The sequence below is a fragment of the Falco cherrug genome, chromosome 9 (assembly GCF_023634085.1).
Source record: "Falco cherrug isolate bFalChe1 chromosome 9, bFalChe1.pri, whole genome shotgun sequence".
In the NCBI taxonomy this organism is placed as follows: Eukaryota; Metazoa; Chordata; class Aves; order Falconiformes; family Falconidae; genus Falco; species Falco cherrug.
The window spans coordinates 46,182,360-46,198,040 of NC_073705.1; positions in this window are offsets into that span (position 1 = coordinate 46,182,360).

A 15,681-nucleotide genomic window follows, 5' to 3' on the forward strand; every position below is an offset into this window, starting at 1 on the left:
TGAGTTTGCAGGAATGTTTGAGAAATAGGACTCCACCTCTTGACAGGAGTAAAAGTTTCCAGTGGTTTCCTCAGTATCTGTCCAGATAGGCTTTCCTGTTGCAATGATTTTTTTTTTTTCTTCTGAACATAACTGTGGATTCATTGCTAGGATGATAATGTAAACAAAGAAAGGATAAAGTTCTAGCTCTTCATTGTGGGTGAAGAACACACCACAATGTGCATATAACAAGATGCTTCCTTGTCTTCCTTCTCCTTGCAAAATGTGGAAATTCTCCTGGTATAAGTCCTGGCAGAAGCCCATGCCTGCTTGCTGCATGCTGAGCTGCCAACAAGTTCTAGAAAGCTGGCTGATAGCAGAAGCAGGTTGTTCAAAGAACAAATAACTGATTCGATAAAAATGGTGAATCTTCTGTAATGTTCAACTCTTCCGGGGGGTCTCTGTTATTTTGTATATGAATCTCTGTTGACAATTTTGCCATTGCTATCACATTCCAGATTCCTGCCTGCCCCCCATTTTCATGTATACCTACAAATGTGCTAGTTCCCTTGCAAGCTGTCACAAACTAGCAAGCGAGCTCAGCGAGATTAGATCACAAAAGGGGGGGGGGGGGGGGGGGCACCTTGCACCTTTTGCGCCTTTGCTTCCTTCTCGCATTGCACATGTGTTATTAGTACCTTCATCATTTCATGTGCAGTTGAGGATTGCTTTCTATTCAACCCCAGACCTCTTGATGATTCTTACTGTCTACACATGACTCTCACTCCAGTTCATTGGCAGTGAATTTGCTGGCTCATTCACAAACTTTGTGACAAGCAAACCACACTAGCAGTAGTGTCAGCCCAACCAGCTTGAGATACCTCTCTAAACTCATGCCCAGCTACCAAAGAAACTCTAGGCACAACCTCTGAGACACTATCATAAGCTTACTCAAAATAGAGCTTTCCATTTTGCTAAAAAAAAAAATATATATATATGAAAAAGGTAAAAATTTGAACTTCCAAATACACAAACAGAAATGGAACTCAGTATACTAAGTCAGCCATCCTAGTGATGTTCCCTCCCACTGTTAGTGACGACAGCTTTCTAATTTATAGGCCATTGCTGACAAAGCAACTAAAATTCTGTACTAGGCTGTAATTCAGCTCTGGGTGGGATGATATATATTATATATATAATATAATAACAAATTTAATCTAAAATGCTAATGTAACACTGGCCACTCAGGCCAGTTTAAGGAAAGCAAAAGAAAGCGCCTCTGGCAGCCACAGCTCACAGCAGAGATGGAAATCAGTGACGTCGCACTCTCACTGACTTCAAATTAGACATGATTTTCTAGATGCCTCCTGTGCAAAGGAATGCCTCATCCTATATTCTGTTACCTGCTCTTTATCAGCTGATAAAGGCAATACCTGAGATACGGACCTAGCAAATAATTCTTTCATGTGGTTCATCTGACTTTTATTTTTTGTGTCTTTAACATATACAGAACACAAACATATCTAAAATTACATAATTTAACAGTCATGTAAGTATTTTGTGTTACCTTAGACAATGTTAATTACTGGGCTGTTTTTCCCCCATTTGCACATCTGTAAAAAGTATTCACAACAGTTCATGCAAATATGAAGCTTTACATGATTTATATTAATTATTAATATCATAAATAATTAGTTCTCTTGTCTGTATATATATAAAAATGCAAGTAACTGGAAACAGTTCAAGGTCATCATTTACAGTGTAAATATATTTCCATTAAAATTCCTTTCATTTTTCATTTCTAGTTCATTTCATGATATCTTCTCCTTAATTAAGAAACTACCATGTACCATTTGCTCTTAAATAGGTGTGCTTCCAGACCAGGCTGAAAGCTAACTGGACAATATGTATGGAGTAATTGTGATTAATGCAAAGGCTTTTTTTCAATGCAAACTGCACAAAAGGATTAATCTAAAGCTGATATTGACTTAAAAAAGAAAATATTCCACAAAGGAAAAAGTACTTTGCTTATTTTTCTAAAAACATTTTATCTTGACCTGTCTTCCACCTAAGCCAGCACTTACAAAAATAACATTTCCATGGTAACTGTTCTTTTGCTTCACTTTTAGAGATGCTAGGAACCTCATCTGCCACTGATATCAAACAAATCTGTGTATGCTTCACACCCCTGAAATTCATATTGCATATATTTTCCGGTACAGGCACTCATTTTTCCCTTTGTTCTTTTTCTTTAAATTCAATGCATATCTGCCACTAGAAAGTATTTGAGCTACATAATTAAAAATATATGCATGCTTGTAAGCAGAATAAAAACATGCTCAATGAGAAGTCAAAGGTAATTAGAGGCATATGAGCTTTGAAGAATGCTGCTAGAGATGTATTTACATCTTTCAAGATTAAGTACCTGTAGAAATATGTCCCTAAATTTTACTACAGAGACAGATCCTAAACTAGATCAGCACAGCTGTCTCACACATGTGATGTCTCACCATCATAAACAAACTTTTAAATATTAAGTCCCAGTGTTTAATTATATTAAGTGTACATTACCACACAAGCTGAGGCTGAATAGTGAACCTACTAGCTACAATAGACAGGAATTGCATTATAGCATTTCACTCACAATGTAACTCGGAACACCCCAAGAGGCTGTTACCCTTCTTTATACTTATTCAAGATATCTTATTCTTGGAAAGTGGTTATGAACTATAGCAACAGTATTAACTTGGCTCTTATGACACAATAGAATGCATTTCATGAATGACAGATGGCATACGTATTCAAATATGGATTAAAACTGTAGGTTACTTGCATGGCAGTTCCAGTAGATTCAAGAAAAAACCCAAATGCTCATAACCTTGGGGAATTAGCTTATCTCTTAGGTAGTTGGCAGTGTAGATTAGTTTCATTTCTTTGAAAATCCATAAAAAAATGGGGAATGAGAATGCAATCTTATAATGTATTCAAATTCCTATGGAAGTTTTGGGCAAGACTTCTGTTATTTCCAGTTATCAAAAAGGCCAAAAAAAGGTAATTTGCTGAATATTTTGTAATATTCATTACCAAAAAACAACAACAAAAAGCCCTTTTCCCATGCTTGAGAAAAAAAGACAGAGAACTGATTATCAGCAGAAGACCACAGCTGCTGCCATTTACCCAATCATCTTCCAGACCGCATTCCACACAAATTCTGTAAATATCACAGAAGGGCTGAGATCACAGAAAAATGAAGACTTCTTTCAGAAAAACTGCAGGGTGAGGCTGTCATCAAGAAAACTGAACAGGTTTTCTTGAAGGTTTTATCTCTGAATTCAGAGTGAAGGTTTTGGTGTTTTTTTGCTTTTCTGTTGTGTTTTTGGGTTTTTTTAAGTGAACGCAGAGATAACGGAAAACAGAGTGTCAACATCTAGAAAATATTGTGTGTCATTTCTGTAAGCTAGCATAGCTCTTTCCCCAAATAAAACAGCTTAAAAAATTATATAAATTTTGCATTATCTTTGCCTAGGGTAATTCAGCCCACCATCATGCCTCGTGCCTTAAAAATAGCTGTAGATCTTTTACAACTAATAATTAGGAGGAAAAAGAAAAAAGCAACAGACCAAACCACATGCCACTATCAGAAGTGGTGTTTTTCAGTCCCTAAAAACCTGTTTGCATGTTTTGTCAGACAAATTAAGATATTATTTGACTGCTTTACCAATACCGGGGGTTTTTTTTAGTATTTTTTAAAAAAATAAACTTCGTATTGAAGTGCCTGTGCACTTCCATCTACAGGACTATTGTAGCCTTGTAGACTACCATTCTTCAGTAATAAACCACATTCTTTAACCATCTTGATACACAAGAGAGGTACATGTCTTTCTTGTAAAAATTCAGTAGCTTGCTCCCTACCTCACTAATTTATTACATGGTATATATTACACATAAATTTGTTCATTAATGTACAGACATATTTTTAATGTGGTTATCACCCTTTTCCATTCTTTTCTGAATACCCTTGGATATAAAAATATATTGGCAAACACTTTCAAGAAACTGAATAGTCTAAATAAGTGAGTGAATATTGCAAAAAAGTTCTAATGGATGTCTCTCAATTTTTAAGCATTTTTTTCATAGAATACCTTTTCTTTTTCATTCTGCTTTGTTTTCATATTTTTCTATTTTTCTAATGAATGCTAATTGTAATTGAATTTTGGGTTCCTGAACAAGATGTTAAGAACCCTTATTTTGGTGCAATACTCATCATCCACCTGGGAATCTCAAATAATATTAAATAGGTGTAATTAAACTGCCTGTGTAAGAACATGCTGGGCCACCAAGGGTTTTATTCCTCATCTACGGTTAAGTTAGTTTTAGAATGCATTCCTATTCTGGTATTTACAAAAAAAAATCTGATTTTAATTTCTTTAGGCAGCTTCCCCCAATACTTTCAGAAATATTTAGTCTAAGGTAAATTGATATGCAACTAGGTGTATGAAATCATATTATTCTTCGATCACTGGGGACTTCCCCTCCCCCTTCCCAAAGCAACCTCTGAAAAAAGGTTTTGACTTGCATGGCAATGTAATGACATTTCTGGTGGTTTCCATGGTGTGGAATCACTGATTCACCACAGGTTACCACCACCCTGTGCACCACCCTGTGCACTTTCTCTCCCTGCTGTTTTGTCCTCCCTCACTGTACCTTTTCCTGAACCAGTGTGATTCATTCTCTCCTTCAGACCTCTTTCTCCCCTCCCGCTCACTCCCCCACCCCTTTTGCCTTTCATCCCCATCCCAATCACCATCTGCTACTTGGGTCTCTATCCAGAAAGCAGAGATACGAATGCCACAAGAGCAAACGGGTGGGATGAAATCATAACAGACAGTAGATACCATAGATCAAACCAGATCGAGAGGATATTTTATTGGATTGGGCCATTAGTGAGCAGCATTTTATATTGGTGGGTATGACTATAGGCATTCTGTGTTAAAATAGAAGTTTGGTTAGCAGTCAATTCAGAGTGCCAGATACCAGAAATCAGAGCAGTGATGCTGAACAATATAACACAGAATAGAAGTATGTATGCCCTTCAAAATGCCCTGGAAATCCTCTTTTTGTTCTCTAGGTACTTTAAAGCACCTTTAGAAAATGGACTGTAAATTCTTGAGAAAGGTTGAGGAAGGCTATTCTACTCCATGTACAGGATGTTAGCTCTGTCACTATCCTTTTCCTCAAAAGACCAGCTCTAAAATAATGCCTCTTTCTTTCCTCATCTGACAAGGAACAGTCACAAAATTCTGAGATAATGAAAAATACAATGAGCAACTCATGATATAAGAGAACTCGTACAGCAAAACAATGCCATTGTCAAGTTTATAGAAACAAGAATATACATGTTCTGCTAGATGCTTTAAAAGTCTCTTTCTGAATACACCATTCCCTAGGGGTGAGAATTACATTTGCCAAGTTTATCCTGAAAGATATTAGATGTAAATTATATTCCTCTGTATTTATTGTACTATTTGACTACAATGCTGAACAGCCTGGCTCTGCAACTTCTACTCACACCAAAGCACAGAACTGCAGCAATTTGATGAATTCCCATATGGTATTCAATGTAGTTTGCCTTATTAAAGCAAAAAAAAAAAAAAAAAAAAAAAAAAAAAAAAGAGAAGTCTACCTTGCATTGTAAACATTTGTTCTAACTGATATGTGTCTGTGTCTTGATTTCATTGATAGAAACAGCTTGTCTTGCCACTCTTTAGGTAGGAAAATGCTTAATAATAGTAATAAAACTCTCTGGTTTCATCTTACAATAAAATAATAAGAATGTGAAATAGCAAATCAAAGCAAAGATTCCTAAGTAAAAAATACACTTCTGTAGATCAAATGATACTATGGTACTTTTTTACACAGCTGTCTATACAAGCACAGTAAATCGTATGATGGAATGGATAAATTTAATTGTAATCTAAAATAAGCATGACATATCTGTTACCATAGAAGTTTTTCAGGTGATCCTTGTAACAAAGTCATCATGAAATACTGCTTCACAATCACAAATCAGAAAAGACATTCACCTTACAATAACTGTCATTAAATCTTTTCTCATTCTCCATTTTGAAATTAGCTCTGTTATGTCCACATAACATTCATGCAACAATGGTATACTTGTCACATGCTGCCCTGTAATATTAAATACAAGAAAACAAGGTACTCAGGATGTGTTTGCCTTCAGTCCCACCCTATGCAGAGAATACATGGATGTTCGTGAAGACTCTTTTAGCAGTGAAATGCGAAGTTATAAATGGCTGCCTTTAGTAAGCAGATGTAGTCATGAGAAACAAGTAGATCAGGAAAGGGTCCATGTGAAAGAGGCAGTCACTAACAAAGGAACACCCTGAAATTTGATCATATCTGCTGGTAAGAGTAACTGCTATTGAATATCACACTCCACGGTCTCATAAAGGCAACATGCTAGCCTAAACAGTTTTTTATTAATAGGTTATTAACCTGAATATTGCAGACACATCCTAAGATGCATCCTCACAATTTCCCTGTGCCTGTGTTGAAGGGGATAACAAAACCCATTTTCTGTAATGATATAAATTGTCTGTGTGCTGATGTTGAGAACAACCAGCTGAAATACCGTTAACCTACGTAGGATTAGTCATATTGTGCTAATAGAGATTCATGGGAGACTATGGGGGGGCGTGTGACTTGGGACACACTCAAAATCAGCTAATGCAGTGACATTTTCATACTGGATTAATGAAACTAAATTTGCTCATAGAATTCAAGTTTAGTACACTTCTAGCAGAGAAAAAAAAGTAGATTTTTTTTTTAAAATGAGAAACAAGAACCCTTACCTTTCTGTTGAGTCTTCCAGCAAGTATATTATTTATTGCAAGTTTTTTTAATGGTGTGCTCTTGTTTAACTGAGACATGCAAACTCACTCAAAGAGTCCATGAGAAATCAGAGGATTATGAGTTTCCTCTTAATACCCAGGTGGTAACAATCTGTCTAAAAAAAGTGCTCACATTGGCCCCATTACCAGATTATGCCCCCACCTTCCAGCCTTTAATGAATGTAACCTCCAAATACCTCTGTAATACCAGGAAGAGCCTATTATTCTCATCCTGCTATGCCTACAAATTCAGAGGCAGTTAGACACCTAGCTCTGGAGGGCTTACTGATCTCACAAAACGTCTGCTGCTTTAGCTGGGCTGGGACACTTTCTTATGAAGAATCAGAAGGTCATGGTGGTGAAAGTCTTTTTGATGGCCTATGTACTTCAGCTCTCTTTTTTCCATAGCAGAGTTCCAATAATGCAGGAACATCAGCGGCAGCTCTGTGAATGTTTCGTATCCACACAACCATAACTACAAGGGAGATGGCAGCCCTCTCCTTCCTCATTCTTCTTAGTCATGTCGTTTAACCTCCTTTCTTCCATCTGCTCTTTTTCATCACTCTAATGTAACTGCTCAGCTCGGGAGAAGTCTGATCATAGGGCTAGAAGCTGTACAAAATTCTAATTATGCAAATCTCACTCATGTTGACACTGTGTTGAATTTTTCATTGCTCCATTGTTCTCCCTTTTGGAAGTAATTTACTCTGGACCAAATCAGTATAGTAACGCTTTAGCTCCACTTTGAAATGTGAAAAACAAGTAAGAATTGGGCCAATTGACTTAAGCATTGTACTGTTCTATCACATTTAAAGCCACAGGTTTATTCACATGTATAGGGCTTGGTTTTGCCTTTTATTTTTGTATTCACACCTACATATGTATAGTACAGAAGATCATACGTGCACTATACCCTAAGACTGTGTTTTTTCTTTATTTCCTTTCTACTTCAGTCTGAATTCTGTTTCCATCTGTTCCTATGGCTGTCAGCCTGCAGACATTCTAATTTGGTGATCACCTGTTCTCATGTAAACCTCATTTCTTTTAGCATTTCTTCTTCTTTTCTCAGAAAAATCTATATGCTTCTGACATCTGTTCCCCACCATTATCTTTTATGAACTCCCAGGAAAAAACCTATTCAGTAATGTTGTCAATGTCAATCTGCTCTGTCAAAATATTACACCTGGCATGTCTGACAACCTGCAATATGCTGACCTTCATTGTGTCAATGACCTTGAACAGTGTATTTGTATTTCACATCCCTTTTACATACTGACTTTAGCTTTTCTTAAACAACAAAATCACCAATACAATCCAATAACCATTACTGAACTTACCACCCTGCACATGAGACAGGAACTGATGCAGTCCTTATTAAGTCAGTGAGAAATTCGCCTGAAAAACAATAATGTCTTGACTCGGGTAAGTAATGAAACCAAAATACTCCTGCCTTTTCCACTGAAAACTACTGAAATGTCTTTTCCCAAGATCACAGCATACAATCCTGTGTGACTGAGTTTAAAAGGGACATGTGGACACTTCACAATACTGTTCCCTAGACAAGGGACTAATTTTTCAAAACTTACTCTTTTGCTCTGTTAGGATTAAAACTGTAAGGATTCACTCCTGAGAGGAAGAAAGCTAGTTCATTTATCACAAAAATAACCTGGGAGTGAGAGCGTTCACAATATTCCAGGAATATTTTTATCAAATAGAAATGTCAATTAAATGTCCACAAAGCAGATAACCTCATTCACTTCAGAAAAAAAACCATTTGGCAACCTATGTTATTACTGTAAGAATATTCCTAAAATATTGTTTCTCAGTCAAAGTTCCAAACATATAGATACACAAAGGCCTTCACATTCTCCTACCTTTTCATAGCCCTGAGATTAAATGGTGCATAAACTCTAAGCACTTCATTTGCAACTCTCAGGCTAATGAACGGTGAACTGCTGGATAGTTTTCTAACTGGAGGTCTAATCCACTCACAGGAAGTGATATTAAATGATCCCATGAGGCTTGAACGCTGTTGGGTCATGTAGATTTTAACATTAATTTTACCTGTATTCCCTATAGCAGCTGTCCACATTGTTGCCATCTTAAGAAGATATCTTAGTTATTTTAAGAAAAAACACTGTTCATTTACTGCCAGGATAAAACAAACCAATTTTCTTAATTCCTATTATATATGTAAAGATTTGTTCTACAATGCCTTTTGCCTTATGTTTTATTACAACCAAAAGTGAGTGTACTACTCTGGGAAAACTGTAGATTGGCTTTTGTTATTAGAAAGACATTTCCATTTTTGGAGTGCACAACTAGCTGTATTATGATTTTCCAAAGGTTTCTGCAGATTAGACCTTCTCACATGCTTTCAATGACACTTGCTTCCAGAAATCTGAACCAACATTTTTGTTAAAATTATTAATGTCATCTTAAAATACTGTCCGTAAAGGACAAATTCTACTATTATTACTGTAGTTATTATATATAGATATTATTATGCATTTTATCATTTGAAATTGCTTTGCTGAAAACACAGTCATATATTTAAAGTATGGTATTGAGGTTTCTTCCTCTGACATGTGCAGATTGCAATTGCCTCATACATAGTAGGTATCATAACTTCCTTTGTGCCTTTATCAAACCTGATTGCAGAGTTTGTGGTAGATTGTTAATAAGCAGTAAAATCAAAAATGGGAACCTTAACATTTTGTCATTCTTCTCAGTAGATGAACCAAGGAAAGGAAAATATGTGAAATCTAGGATTGCTCACTTGCTCTTTCTTTCTGTGTGTATTGGTGTGTGTGCATGTGTGTGAGTCAAAGGGAAAGTGTCAATCAAATAAAAAAGCTTTTTGCAACTGATCTTTCATTGTGGTTCCAGGCTAGTCTAGAGAAACTGCTAGATGTTTAGCTTACTGTTGCTTTGTGCAGGCTCCTATGGACTTGGAACATCACCTTCCTACTAAATTTGCTGCCATATAACTGTATGGAGGTAATGTTTTCATCATTCCTTAAGATATTCTCGGGGGGTTGGATTTGCTTCTCATACTGGTATGTTCCAAAAGCAGAAACGTAATGTGTCCTTGTGGGAATATAGAAAAATCATTACATGAAGAATATAGACCTTATATTGAAGGTAGTTCATGTTATGATGGTGATTACTCCTATTTACACTTAAACATAAGGTATGTATGAATCCCATCTCCTCTAATATGGAAAGTTCCTCACAGTTTTCCCAGCTCTTTCAACTTTTATCTTAAGGACCTGGGGATCCCTTTCAGAAAAAAAGAATGTATAGATCTAAAGAAAAGAATAAAACAAAGATAAAAAGGCAGAAAAGGGGACAAAAAAGAAATTTTTAAAAAAGCTTTTTACAAACAAAAAGCAGATCAATTATTCTCTTCTGGTAGAAAACAATTTCTGATAATGAGCTCTCAGCAGGAACCCTGTTTTATTCTTAATTGCTGTACAATATTGAAAAGACCAGATTTACTACAACTGTCAATCCTTTGCTTTAACAGAGCAAAAAGTCTCTCTACCTTTTAAGACAAACTTAAAATGGGGAAACAAATATCAGCTGTGGTGCATCACTGTCTGTGATTTGTAGTTTAACCATCAAATTGAATATTTTAGTTAAAACTTGAAAAACAAACTGCAGTGTTAGTAATGCAGTTATATTTAGGTTGTCTGCTATTCTAACTCCAGCCTTCTTCGCTCAGGAGAAATAGTTACCCTATATTCATGGTAACTTTACAAAAATAATTTCCTGAGCCTACAGGAAAGTCTTAATTACCTAACCTTAATTTTAACTATTGCTAAAAGATAATCAATTTCACCTTAAAAACAAAATAGTTTGATTTAATTCATTGAATGTGTCTGAATATTAATGGTGTCTTATTTATATATTCTTCCTGATTAGCAGGCATGTAATAAGGAAAAAAAAAATGAAGACAACACTTGAATGATTGGGAAAAAAACCCACCCAAATTAAGGAAACTGAAAACTTTGAAAAGAATGCCTAAGAATACAGGGGAAGATGAAAGTTCAGTACTCCCTGAGTATAGGTCTTGAGCACAGCTACATACATTTGCTCTGTTTGCAAAAAAATTTATCAAAAAACCATCCTGCATTTATGTAAAAATATAACCTTTGCTGTCAGTAGCAGCAATGATATCTTATCAGTCAACACCCTGGCATTCCAGTCTTAAGCTATTATCAAAAAGACATATATGCATACCATTTGTTTACATGGATTATACCATAAATATAAGCAAGGCATGATATTATTTTCTAAGCAACTCACCAACCTAAGAGCTTTAGTCTATGTGTAAACATATTTCATTCCTCTATGGAAACATTAATGTGGGCGTCTAATCTGATGGTTGAGACTTTCCTATTTGCTTACCCTCTGTGCAGTCTTACAGAAATCAGCATCACAGCATAGCTCTGACGTTAAAATAGTCACAAGATAACCCTGTTCAGAAATTGTAAAACTGTGTAATCTCACTTCAGATTTAAAGGTGGAGCAATCTTCCCCATGTCAATAGGCTGAGTACATCCCTGCTATTACATTACTATTACTTAAAGACAGGTTTTTAGGCTTTCTCCAAAAACTAGCAGTTTTGTGGCCAAACAAGTTTTACATTATACAACATAAAAATTACAAGGTATTAGTATTGGTGTGTATATTTGCATATATATTTACATATACACACCCAAAAGTAAAAAGCTCGGAGCTGTTCTGATAAATATATCAACAACAGATACTGAGACATTCCTCTTACTTAAAATCTTTGTTTTCATTGTGTTACAAATTCGGCTCTTGAAAGCTGAGCACAAGGAATGCTTTTCCATATCTGAGAATATCCATAAAAATTAAATGTTCCATAGGCATTTCCTGTTTATTTATTTGCTTAATAAATCAATAACTACAGTAGGACAGCTCAAATGGTTATGACTTTGGTTATGACTTTAGTATTCCTCTTGCCTTTGAATTAAATTTCATCTAGATGTAATGTTTTCCTCCCTCCTTTACTTTCCTGCAGTTGTAGAATTCAGTTTTCAGGTTCCAATGATTTCATCACAGAAAACAATACAGCCTTGACAATAAGTTTTTATTAACCTTTATTGTTCCAAAGCCTACATCTGAGATTAAATTCCACATCGTTAACTGTCAAAGGTTAAAAAAGTGATTGCTGCTTCTAATGAGTATCTGAAAGATACTCAGTTGTGTTTTCCCTTAATACACTCAATACTGAAGGAAAATACAGGCTTGTAATAACTGGAAGTAGAAGACTCTGAAAAAAAAAATCCACGGTGCAGTCATTCCCCCCCCCCCCCCCCCCTTTTCTCAGAAACTAGACATTGATTTAAAGGGGAAACTTTCATAGTTAAATAATTTTGCCTTGCCTTCTCTTGCCTACTCTATTAATGTAAATTTTCCTGCTAGTTTACGTATCTAAAACTAAACAGCAGACTTGCACTTTATTATCGAGGACAAGTATAATATTTCAGCAGGGGTTTCCACTTACATTACCACTGAACCACACTGAACTTCCATCAAAAGCATAGCACAGCCCCTTGTTTTAAAAAGCAACAATTGAATGGGTCAGTGACTCAGAGAGGTAATGATCTACATCTCATAATCTCCAGAGAACCCATTGGTAAAGCCTAACCGAGGGATGAAAGAAGGTGCTTCATTCAACACAGAATCACAGCCCTGAATCCTCTTCTGAAAGTAAATTTCTGCCTCCATTTTCATAAAACACAGAAGCTGAGGTCCAGGGATGCAATATTAAGGAGGCCACAAGGTTAATGAAGTCAGGATAGTGGTTAGGAAACTTTCTAGACGGGAAATCTTAAGTCATAGCCTCTGATTTCAACTAAACTTTTATGAAATATGACGATTAAAAACAGGGGCATAATTACAAGCTGTGATGGAGCTCAAAACTACTGGTCTGTGTTTTGCCACACATCATGGTAATTCACACAACAGCTCAAAAATTATACTGGCTTTAGGTTGAGTATGCTGATCTTCCTATCACCAATAAGATACAAGTGCAACATCTGGGCATTTTAATCTGCAAATTGTTGCTGCCCGGGAGCTGAATAGAGGCGATCCCTACAGCCAGAGAAAGTGTGCTGCTGTCTGCATGCAGGATGTGATCTGCCTGCCACACATCACAGGATGCAGGGGGGAAGGAGAGTCTTGTTTTCAATCAAGCCATCATCAGAGTTCCCGCTGATGGCAGCAGCTAAGAATATGGAAAAAAAAAAAAAAAATCTTACTCACCATACAAGTAAAACTTCATTACACAAGTTCTGAAGTGCACATTGATGACACTTTGATTTGAGAAATTCAGTTATTCATCACAAGCTACAACCTATAACTTTTATGTTTTGGTTCTCTTCCATTAAAAGACTCAAAAACTATACAATAGTAAACACTTCCATGTGCATTTCCTTGTCCTGGGAATCCAAAATAAATAAATACAGGTTCTTACGCTCATTAACTTTGTTTCCTTTTTTAAATATCAGCTTCAACTTCACAGGCTCAGTGATACAGTATGTAAACAAGGCATGAAATGAAAAATCCTTGCCTTCCCTGTGGGGCACTGATCACGTTCACTTGCAGAGTGCAAGGTTAAGGTACCTACTGCCAGAAACAGTCAACTGGCTACCTAGTACTGGGGTGAACTGTAAAGCAGAACAAGGCTTGGAGGAGACAACCAAAGACACTTCTCTCCTTCATTTGTACCAGGGCCAATTACAAGAGCAGGGCCTGCAGGCAAAAACTGCTAGATGCTCTTTCGAAAGCTTCTAAAAGGAAAAAAGGGCAACACAATGATACTGGTCTGTAAACCCTTTGCCACAGTGAACAGACACTGTTACTCCTCTAATGTGATGTTGACATTCCAACTCTTCGCTGCCAGGAGCTCTGGGAGAAGCTGTGCTTCATCCTGCTCTTTCAGTGATAAGAACAAAGAAATAGCTATGCTTAGCATGACAGAAGTGTTTAGCAAAGAGACTATACAGTAATGTGTGATTTCCTAGGGTAGAAACTGCTAGAGAATTTACAGACTAGAACATCAGAAGTGTGAGGCCCTAGAAGAAAAAAGGAGGAATGGTATACATTGAGATGCCTACATCCTGTGTAAATTCAGTAGTAAGGAAAGAGTTTTAAATGAGGAAACTATTTTTTAATATCTAAGGAGAAGGTAACTTTTCCTTTAAAACTCCTTAAAACTGGAAAGGGCTTATACCATGCATCCATAAACTAGCTGTGATTACAAGTAAAGCTACTTATAGAAATCATTCTCTCTGCTTGTGTTTTTCTTAATAAACCAACTATTTTGATCATCTAAACAAAACCACATTAAAACACTAAAAACAATTAAAAACAGAAACAAAACCCCCAAAAAAGTTAAAGCAGAAAGTATGAGTTTCTGGGAGGTGGGAAAGAGTTCTTTAGGAATTTTTTTTTACCAAGCACAGATTTTGAAGAACCCTGAAAATAAGACCATAACTGAAAAGATCATTTGTCTCAGTGGTCAAACATCTACATATACAACCAATTTTAATTTTATTTTCATTTTCTTGCAAAATCTGTCATGTTCCACACTTGTTCCTTTTCCTAGCTCAACAGCATGGTCGATCCTTTTATTCACGAGGCATCTTTAGGAAGCTGTAAATCAGTTTTCCTGGTAAAGGATTAGGATCTTCTCTAACTCCCTTTGGAATACATACTTAAAGGATGTCAATTGCTTTACTCGTGGAAACACTAAGTATTTTTAACAAATGCACACCATACTGAGGTGAAATTCTTTTAGTTTACTGTTATATACTGTTTCACGGAACTAATTGCACTATACTAACAAAAAATTGATCCTTATATTCCATTCCCTAAGCATCCCTATATATTTACATACGTTTCTGTCTATGTTTATGCATACATTTACATATGTTTATAAATCAAAGACAACATTCTATTATAAATAAAAAGAAATTCATTCACAAATGCTGCTGGTATCTCTGGACAGCTATAGCTCTTTAAATCAGGTAAAAGTTGTTTGAATTAAATGATGTTCATGAAACACACAAACATGAACTCAACTGCCCATCACAACAGGGATTAAGCGGATGGGAGATGCTAATGTACTCAAACAGAGGTCCCTGTACACCGTCATGTTCAGTGGAACTGCAAGTGAATGAGAGCGCTGCTAGTCCCAGGGAGGGACAATCTACAGTCAGGTCTGTAATGATTCCTTCTATTTACAAAGTTCAAACTAGGAGTTATACAAGTAGTTAGACTGGGTAATTACAATGATCTCTCCAGCATTACCATAAATAGATGAATCAGCATTTTTTTCAAGTTGCCTGATTTTTCTCGTAATATCTTTTGATCTTTTTGTTTAATCTCCTATAACCAATTGTCTAAGGCTTACACATGTATGTATCTCTACACCATTCAGTTTCTAACTTATGCCTATCTTTGCAGCAAACAACTTGACGGTAAATTTTTCCTTTAGTTTTGATTTTTCATCATGCATTCCTTTTTAAGTATTTTTGTGATGGAAGCAGATGACCAAAGACTTATTTCTGAATCTACCTTTTGTTTACATCATTCAAGCCATGCATAGACTACAAGCTTTCACAAAACAAAAGTTGAAAGGTAGTTACTTTGAATCAAATGTTCCATTAATACAATATCTAAATGTAGTGCAAAGCTGATGTTCAGTAATTTGTACCACTGCAAGAAATGTCATTGTCTCTGACATTTAAAA